The sequence below is a fragment of the Manihot esculenta genome, chromosome 11, assembly GCF_001659605.2.
Source record: "Manihot esculenta cultivar AM560-2 chromosome 11, M.esculenta_v8, whole genome shotgun sequence".
In the NCBI taxonomy this organism is placed as follows: Eukaryota; Viridiplantae; Streptophyta; class Magnoliopsida; order Malpighiales; family Euphorbiaceae; genus Manihot; species Manihot esculenta.
In genome coordinates, this window is record NC_035171.2 from 27,676,542 (window position 1) to 27,694,330 (window position 17,789).

The following is a 17,789-nucleotide window of genomic DNA, read 5'->3' on the forward strand; positions in this document are numbered from 1 at the left end:
ACTTTGAAGCATTGCAGTGAAAAGTGTATGCACCAAGGTTACTCTCCTTATTTCCTTGTCTCCCCTTACCTACTATGGCTAGTATTTATTTTCCTCAAGAGATAGATTATACATGCACATGTTCTTGTTCAGTTAAAACTTCTCTTAGCTTTCTGAGTGACTTGCCCTTAACTTGAAGCACTTAATTCAGCTTTTTACACTTTATTCTTGCTTGAAAAAGTTACCAATATTTTGACGTGAAGGTACATATTTGTGATACCTACTCCTAGTTACTCAGTTGGTCACTTGTCCAAGTGGTTACTAGCTCTGTTCATAGTCTTTTGACCATTGGAATAATTTTCAATTTGTGCGTTTGAAGCCTCTGCCTTTGCTGAATTTCTTTTTCAATGAATTGGGCAAATCAACACAAATTGCTAAAACAAGTCATATTTCATTATTCACACATCTTTCAATTTATTTATTCTCTCTAATGAGTAATGTCATATATTTTTCACCATGGTAAGCTCAAAGATTCAATTCAAAAGGAAATTCCAACAATGAATACAACTCACTGCAATTGATTCAACTTAGGTTAAAGAGTCATCACATCAAAGGCGTCATGGAAAGAAAGCTCATTCAACATAGCTCATTCAACATAGCTCATGAGTTTGAGTAAAGCAAACCAAAACAAAAATAAAAAAAACTGTGGCTACAAGTGTGTGCAATAAAAGCAAAAATAACAAAAATGAAAAATGTGTGCAAACTAAAAAAAAAAAGCTAAAAAAGGCTTAAAATAAAAATTCAGAGATATGCACCCCCACACCTAATTCATGCATTGTCCTCAATGTATTGGAAATATTAAAGTTCAAAGGAAACTGAGTACTCCCCTGGTGTAGTTTGTGTGGTGCAAAACACTAAGCAAACTGAGAAGGATGATTCAGTGGAACTCCTTCCACTACTTGCACTGTGAACCCTTCATAGTATGGTTTTAGGTATGGTTCATCCCAAACGTCATGTCTTGCACTCTTCTTTATTTTGTCTACATGCCATGATTCATCAGTTTGGGTATGGAAGATATATTCATAGAAGCCATTCTCATTTTCTTCAGATTTTGGAAGTTGCTGCATGGGGAGCTTCTGATTGAGCATATAAGGGTCTATCTGCGTTGGATTTCTGGCTGAACTAGATTCCGCATGCTCCATTGGTGTGGGCGATTTCACTTTCGCTTTCTGAAGTGGGACGGGCGGTCCACTGCTCAACTGCATTTGGTCGCAGTCCATCTGCTGAAGGTAGCAGACTTTTGATTTCAGTTTTGGCTCCCTTTGGCTTCCTTAATCTTTTTTGGCTAGTCTCCCTGCAAAAGTCATTGTTTAGCATATCATCTTGATTCATATAAAAAATTTCTTGGCTCAAACAATCAATGATATCTAAACCATAAACAGGGGGCATGTCATGGGGATATTTCATAGCATCATAAACATTAAATTTTATTACTTCCCCTTCAAATTCCATAATCAATGTGCCATCATGCACATCTATCTTGGTTCTGGCTGTGTTCAAGAAAGGTCGTCCAAGTAGGATGTCTGAATTAGTATTGTTATTGTCTTCCTCCATATCAATCACATAGAAATCTGCTGGAAAGACAAGTTGATCTACTTGCACTAGAACATCTTCTAGAACTCCTTTTGGATGTAATACAGATCTGTCAGCCAATTGAATAACCACTCTTGTGTCTTTAAATGCACCTGCATTCAAAGAATTATAAATAGAAGGAGGCATAATATTAATTGATGCACCTAAGTCACACATGGCCTTTTTGATGCCCACATTGCCAATTTTGCAAGAGACAACAAACATCCCTCTATCTTTGCACTTGGCTGGGAGTTCTCTCTTTATGACAGCTGTCACAACTTCTCCCACACTTACCTTTTCTTTCTCAGCAAGCTTTCTGCGGTTAGTGCACAGTTCTTTCAAAAATTTTGCATACTTTGGAATTTGTTTCACAGCACTGAGCAAAGTGATATTGATCTGCACTTTCCTGAAGGTTTCAAGGATCTCTCTTTCTTCTTTTTCTTTTTGTGACTTTTCAAACCTTTTTGGAAAGGGAGGTGGAATTTTGAAACTTACTTGCTTATTTGTATTCTGCTGGTGTACTGGTGCTGTTGGCTTAGTCCGTTTGGACAAACAATGTTCTGGTTGTTTTTCTTCAGCAGCTTGTCTTTGCACTTGTGAACTTCTGTCATCAGCCTTGACATCTTGAAGTTCTTTCCCACTTCTTAACATGATAGCACTTACATTTTGTCTAGGATAAGTCTCCGTTTGGAAAGGTAACTTAACTTGGGACTCAAGCTTGCTCACTGAGGTGGCTATTTGACCCATCTACTGTTGGAGACTTTGCACAGAATTTGCCAATGTCTTCATCATCTCCTCAAGGTGCATATTGGAACTTGGAGGTGCTGAATTTCTTTGATAGTTTTGGTAGTTGTTAGCCCCTGCATAGCTGAAGTTCGGATGGTCCCTCCAACCTGGATTGTAGGTGTTAGAGTAGGAATCATGTCTTGGCTGGCTATTGAATCCTCCAATTGCATTTACTTGCTGGTCATCCTCATGAAGTGTAGGACATTGATCAATTGGGTGTCCTACATGTGCACATATCCCACATGGTCTAGCTTGCTGAAGTTTTTGAGCTTGTTGGGCTTGACCTATGACAAGACTTTTCACAGCAGAGGTTAGTTCATAAACTTGAGAAGAGAGAACAGATGTACATACCTCATTGACTCCTCTTTGCAGTTGCTTTTCATGTCCATATTGTCTAGAGGCTGCTGCAAGTGTTGAAATCAACTCTCTAATAGCTTGAGGTGTGCTATCTTCAATTGAACCTCCACATGCTACATCAATGAATTTCCTTTCAGATGGTAGCAAGCCTCCATAGAAGAATTCTATGAGTGATTTATCTAAAATGTCATGTTGAGGACAACTTGTGCACAATCTCTTAAATCTTTCTCAATAATCATACAAATCTTTAGTTTCTTTTTGATTAATGCCACTTATCTCTCTTCTTATGCCTATGGCTTTAGAAGTTGGGAAATATTTATTCAAAAAAGCTCTAATCATACCATCCCAAGAAGTGATTGATCCGGATGGTAGGTAAAATAACTAATCTTTGGCATAATCATCAAGTGAGAATGGGAATGCTCTCAGTTTTACATGCTCTTCAGATATGCCTTGCGGCCTCATAGATGAACATACTATGTGAAATTCTTTCAAGTGCTTATGTGGATTTTCATTCTCTAAACCTCTAAATTTAGGTAGCAAATGTATCAAACCTATTTTGAGCTCAAAAGGGGCTGTCAAAGGTGGGTAAGTGATGCGCCATAGTGCTTGATCATCCAAAGGGGCTGCCAACTCTCTCAGTGTTCTTTCTCTTGGTATTGGTGCCCTAATGGCTAGATTTTGTGGCTCAATTTCAACATATACACCAGGTTCAGCAGGTATTTGGACTGGTGTAGCAAGTGGTGCAGAAGGTGGATAGCAGTTGCTGTCTCTGTTTTCAGCAGCTTTGACAGCAACAAATTCTAGATGTTTGACAGCATGTGCTGCAGAATTTTCTTCAGCAAAAGTGTGTTGTGCAGCAGTGTTTATGAATGCCTTTTGGACAGCGTAACAGCCCGGAAACCGAACTGCTACCGGCACTATGATTCAGATCGACTTAAGGTCGTCGGGACCTGTAGTAAGCCTGCTATACTGTCTGTGTACCTGTGAAATCCCATACATGATCATACATATCTGTAAAAATTTAAAACTTTTCTCTGTACCAAGGCTTAACCTGTGCATACTCTATCTCTATACTGTGAAACCCCTGCTAGAGCTCTCATCTTTGCTCTAAGCGGGTCAACTCTTACTATGTTAAGCCTGGCTTTTCCATACATATACAATAAAATCATTTTCATAAAAGATCATGTATATACAGGGATTACAACTCTTATAAGTCAAGCACCATTCTATACACTGTACAATATAAACTATCTCATTACAATTACATGTCCACACTAGCTATTACAAAACTATGTACTCTTCCTGTACCCTGCTGACTTCCCTCTGAACTCTGAACCTGCAAAACTGGGGTTAAGGGAGTGGGGTGAGCTACTATAGCCCAGTGAGTAGAACAGTAATAAAAACAAGTGATAAGACATGCTCTCATGGAATGCATCACATCACAAGTAAATCACATCATCTCAGCCGGACGGATCAAAACTCCCTCTAACTGTGTCCAGCCCACAAAGGAGCTCTTAGGACTGCATCTCAATCATTAGTACCGAAGTACCCTGTGCCTGGTCCCCTTGGGGCTGTTCCAGGTCTTTCCTACGAGGGCTATTGAATCCAAACTATGTCTGTACCGTATCATAGAAGCAATGTACAAGGAGCAATGCCATGTACAAGGTTATATGCAATGCATCATATTCGTGTACACTAATGAAAACAACCTATAGCATTTCCGTGATGCATGAAACATGATAAAAATATCCATTTCTCATATTAAAACATTAAGTTCAGTTCCACTCACCTCTGGCTGACTCTGTGCTAACTCTGCAGGTTCTGAAGCAGTGCTCACTACTGACCTCCCTGATTCCTCTGGTCCATTCCTACACAGGTGGACTCAAATGAGGGACCAAACTAACTCAAGAACATCTCTAAAAACTCCCCCAAAACCCCCCTAAAAGATCCTAAAATAATCACATAAACATGCAAAAGAAGACTGGACAGGGCACTTTCGGCGGCAGGTTCGGCGGCCGAAACCCCCCTCTAGAGACGAAACTCATGCACTTTCGACGGCCGAAAGTCTCTTACTAACGTTCGGGTGCACCTTCGGCAGCCGAAAGTCTCGTCCAGAGACGAAACTCAACCTTCAGCGGCATTTTCAGCGACCGAACCTTGCCTCCAGAGACGAAAGTCCAAATTTCCGGAGGCAAGCTTTGGCAGCCGAAACTGCCTCCTCAAGGGGTTCGGCGGCCGAACCTTCCTTCGGCGGCCGAACCTGGCTTTGCCCATCCGCTCTGTTTCATGCAAAACTTACCCAAATCTTACCCAACATGCATATCAACTACTCCCAACTAGCATATACCATATATATGCACAAAGGGGTCTAAAACTATCCTAAAACCCCAAACAAGCATATCAAACAACACTTAAACATGCTTGAATATAAAAATCACCAAAAACCTCATCTAAACCTAATCATGCATACTACCCATGAAACTTCCATAAAACCTTCAAAAAACATCAAAAAAGTTCAGGATCAACCCTTACCTCCTTAAGAACTTGAGGATGAGTGATCCTAACGTGGAGATATGGAGAAATCCACTCCCAAAGTCTCCAAGCTTCAAAACTTAGTTCTTTTGCTCAAATCTTCAAAACCACAACAAAACTCATCAAAAGTTTGAAAGATTTGAGGGAAAACATGAAAATCTCCTAAGGAGACTCAGAGCCTCACCTCAGGTGGCGAAAATGGAGAAAACTTATCCAAATCACCGACCTTTGACCATTTTAAAGGTGGCTGGCCAGACCACCTTCGGCGGCCAAAAGTGAAGCCGAAACCATGCAAGGTTCGGCGGCCGAAACTGACCTTCGGCGACCAAACTTGCCAGTTTCTCTCTTAAAGCTTTTCCTCCAAAAACTCATTTCCTTTAACACTTAAAACCTTAAAAACTCTTTAAAAACACTTTAAAACATAAATAATACCCTTCTAGGGAGTGCCGACACCCGAGATTCTACCAGACTACAGAAATTTCGATGCCGGACCCTAGCCGGGTATTACATTCTTCCCCCCTTAAGAACATTCGTCCCCGAATGTTCCTCAAACATCTAAACACATAAACACAAAGGAAAGGGGAAAACTAACCTTAAAACAGATAGGGATATTGCTGGAGCATAGACTCCCGTGTCTCCCAGGTGCACTCTTCTAGATTATGGTGGTTCCACAAGACTTTTACCATCGGAATCTCCTTGTTTCTCAGCTTCTTGATCTGGGTGTCAATGATCCGCACTGGCTGCTCTACATAGGTGAGATCTCCGAGGATCTCTACATTAGGCTCACTGAGAACCTTACCCGGATCTGACACAAACTTCCGTAGCATAGAAATGTGGAAAACCGGATGGATTCTTACCATAGAAGCAGGTAAATTCAGCTTGTACGACACATTCCCAATCTTCTGCAAGATTTCAAAGGGACCAATGTACCGTGGAGCTAGTTTACCCTTCCTCCCAAAGCGAACCACTCCTTTCATTGGAGACACCTTCAGCAATACCATATCCCCCTCCTGGAACTCTATCTGCTTCCTACGGATGTCTGCATAGCTCTTCTATCTGCTAACAGCTATTCTGATCCTCTCTCTGATAATAGGCACTAACCTGCTGGTAATCTCAACTAACTCCGACCCTGCAAGAGCCTTCTCTCCTACCTCTTCCCAGCAAACAGGTGTTCTGCACTTCCTTCCATACAGAGCTTCATAAGGAGCCATCCCTATGCTAACATGATGGCTGTTATTGTAGGCAAACTCCACCAAAGGTAGATGCTGCCTCCAAGAACCGCCAAAGTCTAACACACACATTCTCAACATATCTTCTATGGTCTGAATGGTCCTCTCTAACTGACCGTCTGTCTGTGGATGGAAAGCAGTGCTGAAATCCAACCTTGTGCCCATTTCACTCTGCAGACTCTGCCAAAACCTGGAGGTGAACTGAGGTCCTCTATCTGAAACTATAGACACAGGAACTCCATGCAGCCTTACTATCTCTTCTACATACACCTGCGAAAGTTTGTCCACAGAGTAGTTGCTCTTGACTGGAATGAAGTGAGCAGATTTAGTCAGTCTATCCACAATCACCCAGATGGAGTCTAGCCTGTTGGACGTCGCCGGTAACCCCACTACAAAATCCATAGCTATGTTCTCTCATTTCCACTCTGGAATTGGCAGTGGGTTAAGCATTCCAGCCGGCTTCTGGTGCTCTAGCTTCACCCTTTGACATACCTCGCAGGCTGACACAAACTGTGCCACTTCTCTTTTCATGGCTGGCCACCAATACACTCTTCTCAGATCTTGATACATCTTGGTGGCTCCAGGGTGAACGCTATACCTTGCATTATGAGCTTCCCTCATAATGTCTTCTTTTAAACTGCTATCATCTAGTACACATAATCTCTTCCCGTGATGAAGAATCCCCTCACTGTCAAATCTGAACTCTGCACTGTTGCCAGACTGAACAGTCCTGGCAATCTTCACTAGTTCAGGGTCCTCGTGCTGTTTCAGAGCTACTTGCTCTAGAAACACGGGTGTAACTCTCATCTGTGCGATCAAAGCACCTGTACCAGATAACTCTAACTGTAGCCCTTCATCTATGAGCCTATAAAAGTCCTTCACCACTGGTCTTCTCTTTGCTGTGATGTGGGATAAACTGCTAAGTGATTTCCGGCTTAAGGCATCAGCCACCACATTAGCCTTACCCGGATGATACTGAATCTTGCAATCATAATCACTGAGCAATTCCACCCACCGTCTCTGCCTCAAATTCAACTCTCTCTGACTCAGGATGTGTTGCAGGCTCTTATGATCCGTGAAGATCTCACATTTTACCCCATAGAGGTAATGCCTCCACATCTTAAGTGCAAAGATAACAGCTGCCATTTCCAGATCGTGTGTCGGATAGTTTAGCTCGTGCTTCTTCAGCTGTCTAGAAGCATAAGCTATCACTATGTCTTTCTGCATCAACACACAACCTAATCCCACTCGGGATGCATCACAGAACACTGTGAAGTCTTCATCACTGATCGGCAGAGCTAACACCGGTGCTGAAGTCAACCGTCTCTTCAGCTCTTCAAAACTTTCATTACATTCCTCTGACCATACAAACTTCTGGTTCTTTCTGGTCAGTTTGGTCATAGGAGCAGCTATCTTCGAGAAGTCTTGCACGAACCTCCTATAATAGCCTGCCAAACCCAGAAAACTCTTGATCTCTGTTACTGTGGTGGGTGTAGGCCAGTTGGCTACTGCCTCTACCTTCTTGGGGTCCACTGCTATGCCTTCATCTGATACTATATGCCCTAAGAAAGAAATGCTCCTCAACCAGAACTTGCACTTGGAGAACTTGGCATACAAGCCATGTTCTCTCAAAGTCTGTAAGACCATCCTCAGATGCTGGGCATGCTCCTCTGCATTCCTGGAGTACACCAAGATATCATCTATGAAGACGATCACAAAGCGATCCAGGTACTCCCTAAAAACTCTGTTCATGATATCCATGAATGCTGCAGGGGCGTTAGTCAACCCAAACGGCATTACTAGGAACTCATAATGCCCATATCTGGTCTTGAAAGCTGTCTTGGGTACATCTTCTTCCCTGATTTTCAACTGGTGGTATCCGGATCTCAGATCTATCTTCGAAAAACAACCTGCTCCTGACAGCTAGTCGAATAGATCATCAATCCTGGGTAGAGGATACTTGTTCTTGGTAGTGACTTTGTTCAACTGCCTGTAGTCGATACAAAGTCTAAGAGATCCATCCTTCTTCCTGACAAACAATACTGGAGCACCCCAAGGTGAGGTACTTGGGCGGATGAAACCCTTATCTACCAACTCCTGTAACTGCTCTTTCAACTCTCTCAACTCTGCTGGTGCCATCCTGTAGGGAGGAATAGAGATCGGTCTGGTACCAGGCATCAACTCTATCTCGAACTCTATTTCCCTATCAGGTGGTAGTCCTGGAAGCTCTTCAGGAAACACATCTGGGAACTCTCTAACAACTGGTACTGAGGACGGTTCCCTAACCTGACTATCTAGCTCTCTCACATGAGCTAGGAACCCCTGACAACCCCTCCTCAACAACCTATGAGCCTGAAGGGCTGATATCACACCTCTAGGTGTCCCCCTCCTATCTCCTCTGAAGACACACTCTGACTCATCCTGGTTCCTGAAACTGACTATCTTGTCTCTGCAGTTCAAGGTAGCATTATACGTAGATAACCAATCCATCCCTAGAATGACATCAAAATCTGTCAACTCTAGAACCACCAGGTCAGCTGGAAGGTATCTACTCTCTATGCACACTAGACTGAACCGACAGACTGACTCTGCCAATGATGGGTCACACTTGGGTCCACTAACCCAAAGAGGACACTCTAACTCGGAGACTATCAAACCCAACCTCGCTGCAGCTCTAGAAGCAATGAAAGAGTGGGAAGCACCGGGGTCCATCAAAGCATACACCTCTGAACACCCAATGATGAGATTACCTGACACCACTGTGTTCGACGTGTCTGCCTCCTGCTGAGTCATGGTGAAAATCCGTGCTGGGGCTGACGGACCTGCACCTCGGGAACCCATCCCTGACGAAGAGGCTGCCCCTCTTCCTCTACCTCTGCCATTGCTCTGTGGTGCAGCTGAAGCTACTGACTGATCCACACTACCAGAGGTCATTTGCTGAGATGGTGCCACCAAAGTCGCCTGAGGACATTCTCGTGAGAAATGTCCCTCTTGCCTACACCTATAGCAAGCTGAGGATCCCAACAAACAAACTCCTCTGTGCGATCTCCCACTGCACGCTGTACTGCTTATGCCAGAACTGGAGCCGCTACCCATTCCCAGACCAGATCTGATTCTGTTCCAGAACTTTCCTCTCTTAGACTTGAACTTCTCTCCCTTTTTGCTGCCAGAAACTGCTGTACTAGGGGCCTTAGAACCCGAAAATTGTGCCACCTGCTGCTTCACTGTTCCCTGTATGATGGCACTCGCCTCCATCTTTCTGGCTGCATCCACAATAGAGTGGAAACTCTCTTTTTCCGCTGGAAGGATCAAGGAGAAATACCTGGGATGAAGCCTTGTGGCATATCTCCTTGCCTTTTTTCTGATCAGTATCATACGCCTGACCCACGTATGGTAACAATTCCAGGAACTTATCTGTGTATTCATCAACGCTCATCTCCTCTGTCTGTCTTAGCTATTCGAACTCTACAATTTTCCTCTCCCTGGAACTGTCAGGAAAAGCCCACCCAGCGAACTCATTGGCGAACTCTTCCCAAGTCATGCTGTCTATCCTGGGGTCCACATAGCTCTTGAACCACTCTCTGGCTTTCTTGCACTTTAATGTGAACCCTGCCATCTCAATGGCTCTGCTATCATCCGCTCCCAACTCACTTGTTATCATTCTAACTGCACTGAGATACTCAAAGGGATCGTCTCCCGTATTGAATTTAGGAGCATCCAACTTTAAGTACTCTGTCATCTTTACCTTACTTCCCCCTGACGAACTAGATGGTTGTACTTCCACAACAGGGACTGTTGGTTCAGGTGGTGGTGGTGGAGGTACTGTTTCTCTGGTTTCAGGGTGTGCTGGACTTGGATGAAAATGTGGGGGTGGATACATATGATATGGTGGGTAAAAAGAAGGATAAGGCATATAGGGCATATAGGGTGGATATGGGGCAAAGCTGGAGTAATCCGACGTACTTCCCATCGGATACCCGAGGCCCTGTGCACCTCTCTGGGACTCCCCCATACCTTCCTCCGACCTTCCTATACCCATACTTTCATCTCCTCCCTGATCTACATCCATAGCCTCTCTTGCTTCCTCTAATCTTCCTCCTTTGTTTACTCCTCTTCTGCTCTCGTCAGAAGACCTTCTAGGGTCTCTTGACGTTCCCTCCCTGCTTGACCTGTGAGATCTTGCCCTTGGTAATGCAGGAGGATGAGCAGCTGTACCCTCACTTTCTGGTGGGACTCCAGTCAATCTCGCTGATTGATGAGTTCCTCGCATCTTAACTCTCTGGAAAACAGCACATAACATATCACATCAGCAACACATATAAAAGAATGCACATGCATGAATCATGGCATTACACATTATCATATAGACAGGACTGACATCCTATCCTAGTGGACATGTTTCCCTATAGTGCTTGACCTACTAGAACCTCTATAAGCCCAACTCTCTCTCTATATAGGTCCGACCATGTGAACCTACTGCTCTGATACCACTCTGTAACAGCCTGGAAACCGAACTGCTACCGGCACTAGGATCCAGATCGACTTAAGGTCGTCGGGACCCGTAGTAAGCCTGCTATACTGTCTGTGTACCTGTGAAATCCCATACACGATCGTACATATCTGTAAAAATTTAAAACTTTTCTCTGTACCAAGGTTTAACCTGTGCATACTCTATCTCTATACTATGAAACCCCTGCTAGAGCTCTCATCTTTGCTCTAAGCGGGTCAACTCTTACTATGTTAAGCCTGGCTTTTCCATACATATACAATAAAATCATTTTCATAAAAGATCATGTATATACAGGGATTACAACTCTTATAAGTCAAGCACCATTCTATACACTGTACAATATAAACTATCTCATTACAATTACATGTCCACACTAGCTATTACAAAACTATGTACTCTTCCTGTACCCTGCTGACTTCTCTCTGAACTCTGAACCTGCAAAACTGGGGTTAAGGGAGTGGGGTGAGCTACTATAGCCCAGTGAGTAGAACAGTAATAAAAACAAGTGATAAGACATGCTCTCATGGAATGCATCACATCACAAGTAAATCACATCATCTCAGCCGGACAGATCAAAACTCCCTCTAACTGTGTCCAGCCCACAAAGGAGCTCTTAGGACTGCATCTCAATCATTAGTACCGAAGTACCCTATGCCTGGTCCCCTTGGGGCTGTTCCAGGTCTTTCCTACGAGGGCTATTGAATCCAAACTATGTCCGTACCGTATCATAGAAGCAATGTACAAGGAGCAGTGCCATGTACAAGGTTATATGCAATGCATCATATTCGTGTACACTAATGAAAACAACCTATAGCATTTCCGTGATGCATGAAACATGATAAAAATATCCATTTCTCATATTAAAACATTAAGTTCAGTTCCACTCACCTCTGGCTGACTCTGTGCTAACTCTGCAGGTTCTGAAGCAGTGCTCACTGCTGACCTCCCTGATTCCTCTGGTCCGTTCCTACACAGGTGGACTCAAATGAGGGACCAAACTAACTCAAGAACATCTCTAAAAACTCCCCCAAAACCCCCCTAAAAGATCCTAAAACAATCAGATAAACATGCAAAAGAAGACTGGACAGGGCACTTTCGGCGGCAGGTTCGGCGGCCGAAACCCCCCTCCAGAGACGAAACTCATGCACTTTCGGCGGCCGAACCTCTACTTTCGGCGGCCGAAAGTCTCTTACTAACGTTCGGGTGCACCTTCGGTAGCTGAAAGTCTCGTCCAGAGATGAAACTCAACCTTCGGCGGCACTTTCGGCGGCCGAACCTTGCCTCTAGAGACGAAAGTCCAAATTTCCGGAGGCAAGATTTGGCAGCCAAAACTGCCTCCTCAAGGGGTTCGGCGGCCGAACCTGGCTTTGCCCATTGGGCAGAGACCCGCTCTGTTTCATGCAAAACTTACCTAAATCTTACCCAACATGCATATCAACTACTCCTAACTAGCATATACCATATATATGCACAAAGGGGTCTAAAACCCCAAACAAGCATATCAAACAACACTTAAACATGCTTGAACATAAAAATCACCAAAAACCTCATCTAAACCTAATCATGCATACTACCCATGAAACTTCCATAAAACCTTCAAAAAACATCAAAGAAGCTCAGGATCAACCCTTACCTCCTTAAGAACTTGAGGATGAGTGATCCTAATGTGGAGATATGGAGAAATCCACTCTCAAAGTCTCCAAGCTTCAAAACTTAGTTCTTTTGCTCAAATCTTCAAAACCACAACAAAACTCATCAAAAGTTTGAAAGATTTGAGGGAAAACATGAAAATCTCCCAAGGAGACTCAGAGCCTCACCTCATGTAACAGCCCGGAAACCGAACTGCTACCGGCACTAGGATCCAGATCGGCTTAAGGCCTCCTAGACCCGTAGTAAGCCTACTGTGAACTATATGTACCTGTGAAAACCCATACATGATCATACATTTTCTGTAAAAACTTAAAACTTTTCTTTCTGCCAAGGCTTAACCTGTGCATATTCTATCTCTGTACTATACATATCTGCCAGAGCTCTAATCTTTGCTCAAGGCAGCTGAACTCATACTATGTTAAGCCTGGTTTCTCATACAAATAACATAAAACATTTACATAAAAGATCATGTATACACAAAGGGTAACATCTCTTATACATCAAGCACCATCTATACACTGTACATAACTCTATCTCATTACAATACATGTCCATACTAACTATTACATGCTCTTCACTCTTCCTGTACCCTGCTGACTTCCCTCTGAACTCTGAACCTGCAACACTGGGGTTAGGGGAGAGGGGTGAGCTACTATAGCCCAGTGAGTAGGAACAATAAAACAGTTCATTAATTACATGCTATCATGAAATGCATCACATCACAAACATATCATCAAACGGATGAACTTGTCACCTATAGCCCCCTACTATATACCCTACTTGCTAGGGAGGCAGAGCCATCACCTAGACTTCTATGCCCAACTGTGCTAGGGAGGTAGAACCATCACCCAGTCTTCTCTTTACTGTATCATAGTACCAGGAGCGACCTGGACTATCCAGGAGCGACCTGGAATGGCTATCACATGCCAACTCTCTATCATAGCATTTTATCTTCTATCGAGGGCTAAGGATCATCCAAAATTCATCCACAAACTCATCAAATTATGCAATGCAACATCTTCGTGAGTTCTAATGCAAACATCCTAATATTACATGGCAGTTTATGATGCATGGATCATGCTAGAAACGTGTCATTTTTTCCAAAATAAAACATTAAGTTAGTTCCACTCACCTGTGGCTAACTCTGGACTGACTCTACAGGTTCTGTAGCAGTACTTACTGCTCATCTCCCTGTTTTCTCTGGTCCGTTCCTATATAGGTGGACTTTCGTGAGAGACCAAACTAACTTAATAACATCTCTAAGAACTCCCCCAAAAGCCCTCTAAAAGACCTTAGAACTATCACTTAAAACATGCAAAAGAAAGCTGGACAGGGCACTTTCGGCGGTCGAAACTCCCCTCCAGAGACGAAACTCACCTACTTTCGGCGGCCGAACCTCTACTTTCGGCGGCCGAAAGTCCTATCACTACTCCTTCGGGTGCACATTCGGCATCCGAAAGTCTCGTCCAGAGACGAAACTCAACCTTCGGCGGCCGAACCTTCCCTCCAGAGACGAAAGTCCCATTTTTCGGAGGCAAGCTTAGGCAGCCGAAACCACCTCCTCAGCACATTCGGCGGCCGAACCCTTCTTCGGCGGCCGAACCTGGTTTCTCCCGAAGGGCAGAAACCTACTCTGCTTCATGCAAAACTCCTCCAATCCTTCACTCAACGTGCACACACAACTCCTCAACTTGCATATACACATGTACATGCACAAAGGGGTCTAAAACTATCCTAAAACCCCAACAAACATAACATATAACACTTAAACATGCTTGAACACCAAAATCTCTAAAAACTTCTCCTAAACCTAAACATGCATTTCTACCCATACAAACTTCATAAAACCTTTAAAAATCATTAAAGAAGCTTAGGATCTTCACTTACCTCTTGAAGAACTCAAGGTTGAAGGATCCTAACGTGGAGATGTGAAGAAATCCTCCTTCAAAGCTCCAAACTTCAAAACTCACTCTTTTTGCTCAAAACTTCAAAACAACCATAAAACCTTTAGAACTCATGAAAGATTTGAAGAAAAACTCAAAAATCATGAAAGTCAACGTGGAGGAGGCTTGGCTCACCTTTGGCTGCTGGTGGAGGAGAAATATCCTCCTTTCACCGGCCCTTGGGCCTTTTATAGGTGGCTGGCCAGACCACCTTCGGCAGCCGAAAGTGAAGCCGAAACCATGCAATGTTCGGCGGCCGAAAGTGACCTTCGGCGGTCGAACCTTTGCATTTCTCCCTTGTTGCTTTTCCTTTAAAAAAACTCACTTCTCTAACCCTTTAAAACCTTAAAACTCTTTTAAAAACATTCTTTAAAACATATGTATTACCCTTCTAGAGAATTTCGACACCCGAGATCCCACCGGACTACAGGAATTCCGATGCCGGACTCTAGCCGGGTATTACATTCTCCCCCCCTTAAGAACATTCGTCCCCGAATGTTCCTCAAACATATAAACACAAAGAAAAGGGGAAAACTAACTTCTAAAAAAAACATAGGTATTGCTGGAACATATACCCCTGTGTCTCCTCGGTGCACTTCTTTTAGATTATAGTGGTTCACCACAATCTTTACCATCGGAACTTCTCTGTTTCTCAACTTCTTGATCATTCCTCTTATAGTGAACCTCCTTGTATTGAATACACTTCCAGCAATACTATATCTCTCTCCTGAACCTCTATACCTGACATCCTTGACTAACTATGTGTTCTTCTACTGTTTCTGAGCTACTTGCTCCAGAAACACATGTGTAACTTTCATCTGTGCAATCCATGCACTAATATCAGATAACTCTAACTATCAATCCTTCATCACCTATCCTTTGAACTCCGCAAGCTTTCGCTGCGCACTCTGATCCTTGCCCTTCTCTCTTCATCTCTTCTAACCTGACTTCCTTTCTAACTCTTAACAGGTAGTTCCCTTGTTCAACTGCTCACAGTCGTACAAGGTCTTAAGGATTAATCCTTTGTTTCCCCCATTCATGCTGAACACTACAGAGTGGGGTACTAGGTCGGATAAAACCCTTATCTACCACGTTCCTCAACTATACTCTTAACTCTCCTAGCTCTGTTGGTGCCAAACGTTAACTCTATCTACAGGCACTGAAACTGGTTTCCTATCCTGATCATCTTACTTTCTCCCATGAGCTACAACCCCTAATCACCTCTTCCTGTGAAACCTACGAGCCTGTAGGGCTGATATCAAACCTCTGAGCATCTATACTCTGTCCCTTCTTAGGGACTACTTCTGATCCATCTGAACTCTAAACATATCTACCTGGTCTCTGCCGACTCAGCAGTACTACGAGTAGCTAGCCAATCCATCACCAGAATGACGTCTAAGCAGTCCAATCTAGAACCATAGGGTTAGATAGATGGCATCTACTCACAGCTAACTAACTCTACCATTGATGGATCACACTTGGATCTACTAACTCAAAACAACATCCTAAGCCCAGAAGCTACCAGACCTACTCTCTCTATGGCTCTAGAAACCTCAAGGAAAAGGAAACATCAGGGCTAAAACAAGCGTACACATTCAACCACCCAACTCTGAAGTTACCTGACACCGTGGTGTTAAACGTGTGTGCCTTTTGCTCTTATCTTTGTACTTACTCTTTCTCTTCTTTATTTCTTATTCGGACATATCTTACTTCCTCTTAGTCTTACTCTTCTTGAGAAATCAATTCTCATTATATCTGGGACCACGAAAACCTGAGACCATAATGTCTCATAGCAACTTTCTCTCTCTAGCTCTTCTCCAATTCTCTAACCTCTACTCTCTGAATCAGCATCACTTAACTTCCGTTTTAAACATCCAACTCTCTCACATTCTACTATTTTCATATAAACTTTCTCGAGCTCTTCTCTCGTTTACTAACCTTTAGGCTACTAACTCTTTGCTGAATCTCTATCTGAATATCTATCTTCGCTATACTCTGCTATTCTCACGTTAACTAACATCCTACTAAAGTCCAAAACATACACCTCAAAACTCTCAGAAATAAGCATACCTGGCACCACTGGATCTGAGGTGGCTGCCTCCTGCTGAACAGCTCTACCTGATAATGTCTGCTGGGACTGTGTTCTCCTAGGCGTAGTAGGACACTCCCGTATTAAATGCCCCTCCTGTCCGCACCCGTAACAAGCTGTTGTCCCATACCGGCAGACTCCTCTGTGGGGTCTTCCACACCTCGCACACCTAGAACTACCTCTACCAGAACTCATACCATCGCCAGAATTCAAACCAGACTTTGACTTATTCCAAAATTCTCTCTTCTTTGACCCTTTAAGGCCTCTGACTTTCTTCTTCCTTTCTGTACCAACCTCGTGTAAAGGGGAAAGATTAACATCACTTGTCCCTGCGAGTTTGGTACTAGCCTCTATCTTTCGTACCATACTTGCCGTATCATGAAAACTCTCTCTTGGGCGATCTGGAAAAACCCATTCTACAAACTCATTAACAAACTGTTCCCAAGATAAACTTTCTACCCTCGGGTCCACATACTGATTGAACCATTCTCTTGCCTTCTTACATTTCAATGTGACCCCTGCCATCTGAATGGCTTTACTCTCACCGGCTCCCAACTCATCAGTTAACATCTTAACCGTTCTGAGATACTCCAAAGGGTCATCACCCATTTCAAACTTAGGGCCATCTAACCTCAAATAATCTATCATCTTTACCTCACTTCCTCCCGAGGAACTAAGCTTAGATGGTTGCACAACTGAGGCTACCGGTTCTACTGGTGGTGGAGGATGTGCAACATTTCTCGGGTTAGGGTTCGCTGAACCTGGAAAATAGGATGAATGTGGCATCATAGGATACTGTGGATAGGGTGGGTAAAAAGAAGGATAAGGCATAAAGGTGGGATATGGGTTATACTGAGGGAAATCCAATGTACCACTCATCGGATACCCTATCCCCCACGGGTAGGGTGGATACTGAGGTGGAACAAAACCTGAGGCCTGAGTGCCTCCTTGGAACCCACCCATATCTCCTCCTAACATACTCCTGCCCACGCTACTGTCTCTTCTATGTTCTTCCTCCTCTACTGCTCTCATATCGGTCGACATACCACTTTGAACTACTCCTCTTCTACTTTCATCAAAAG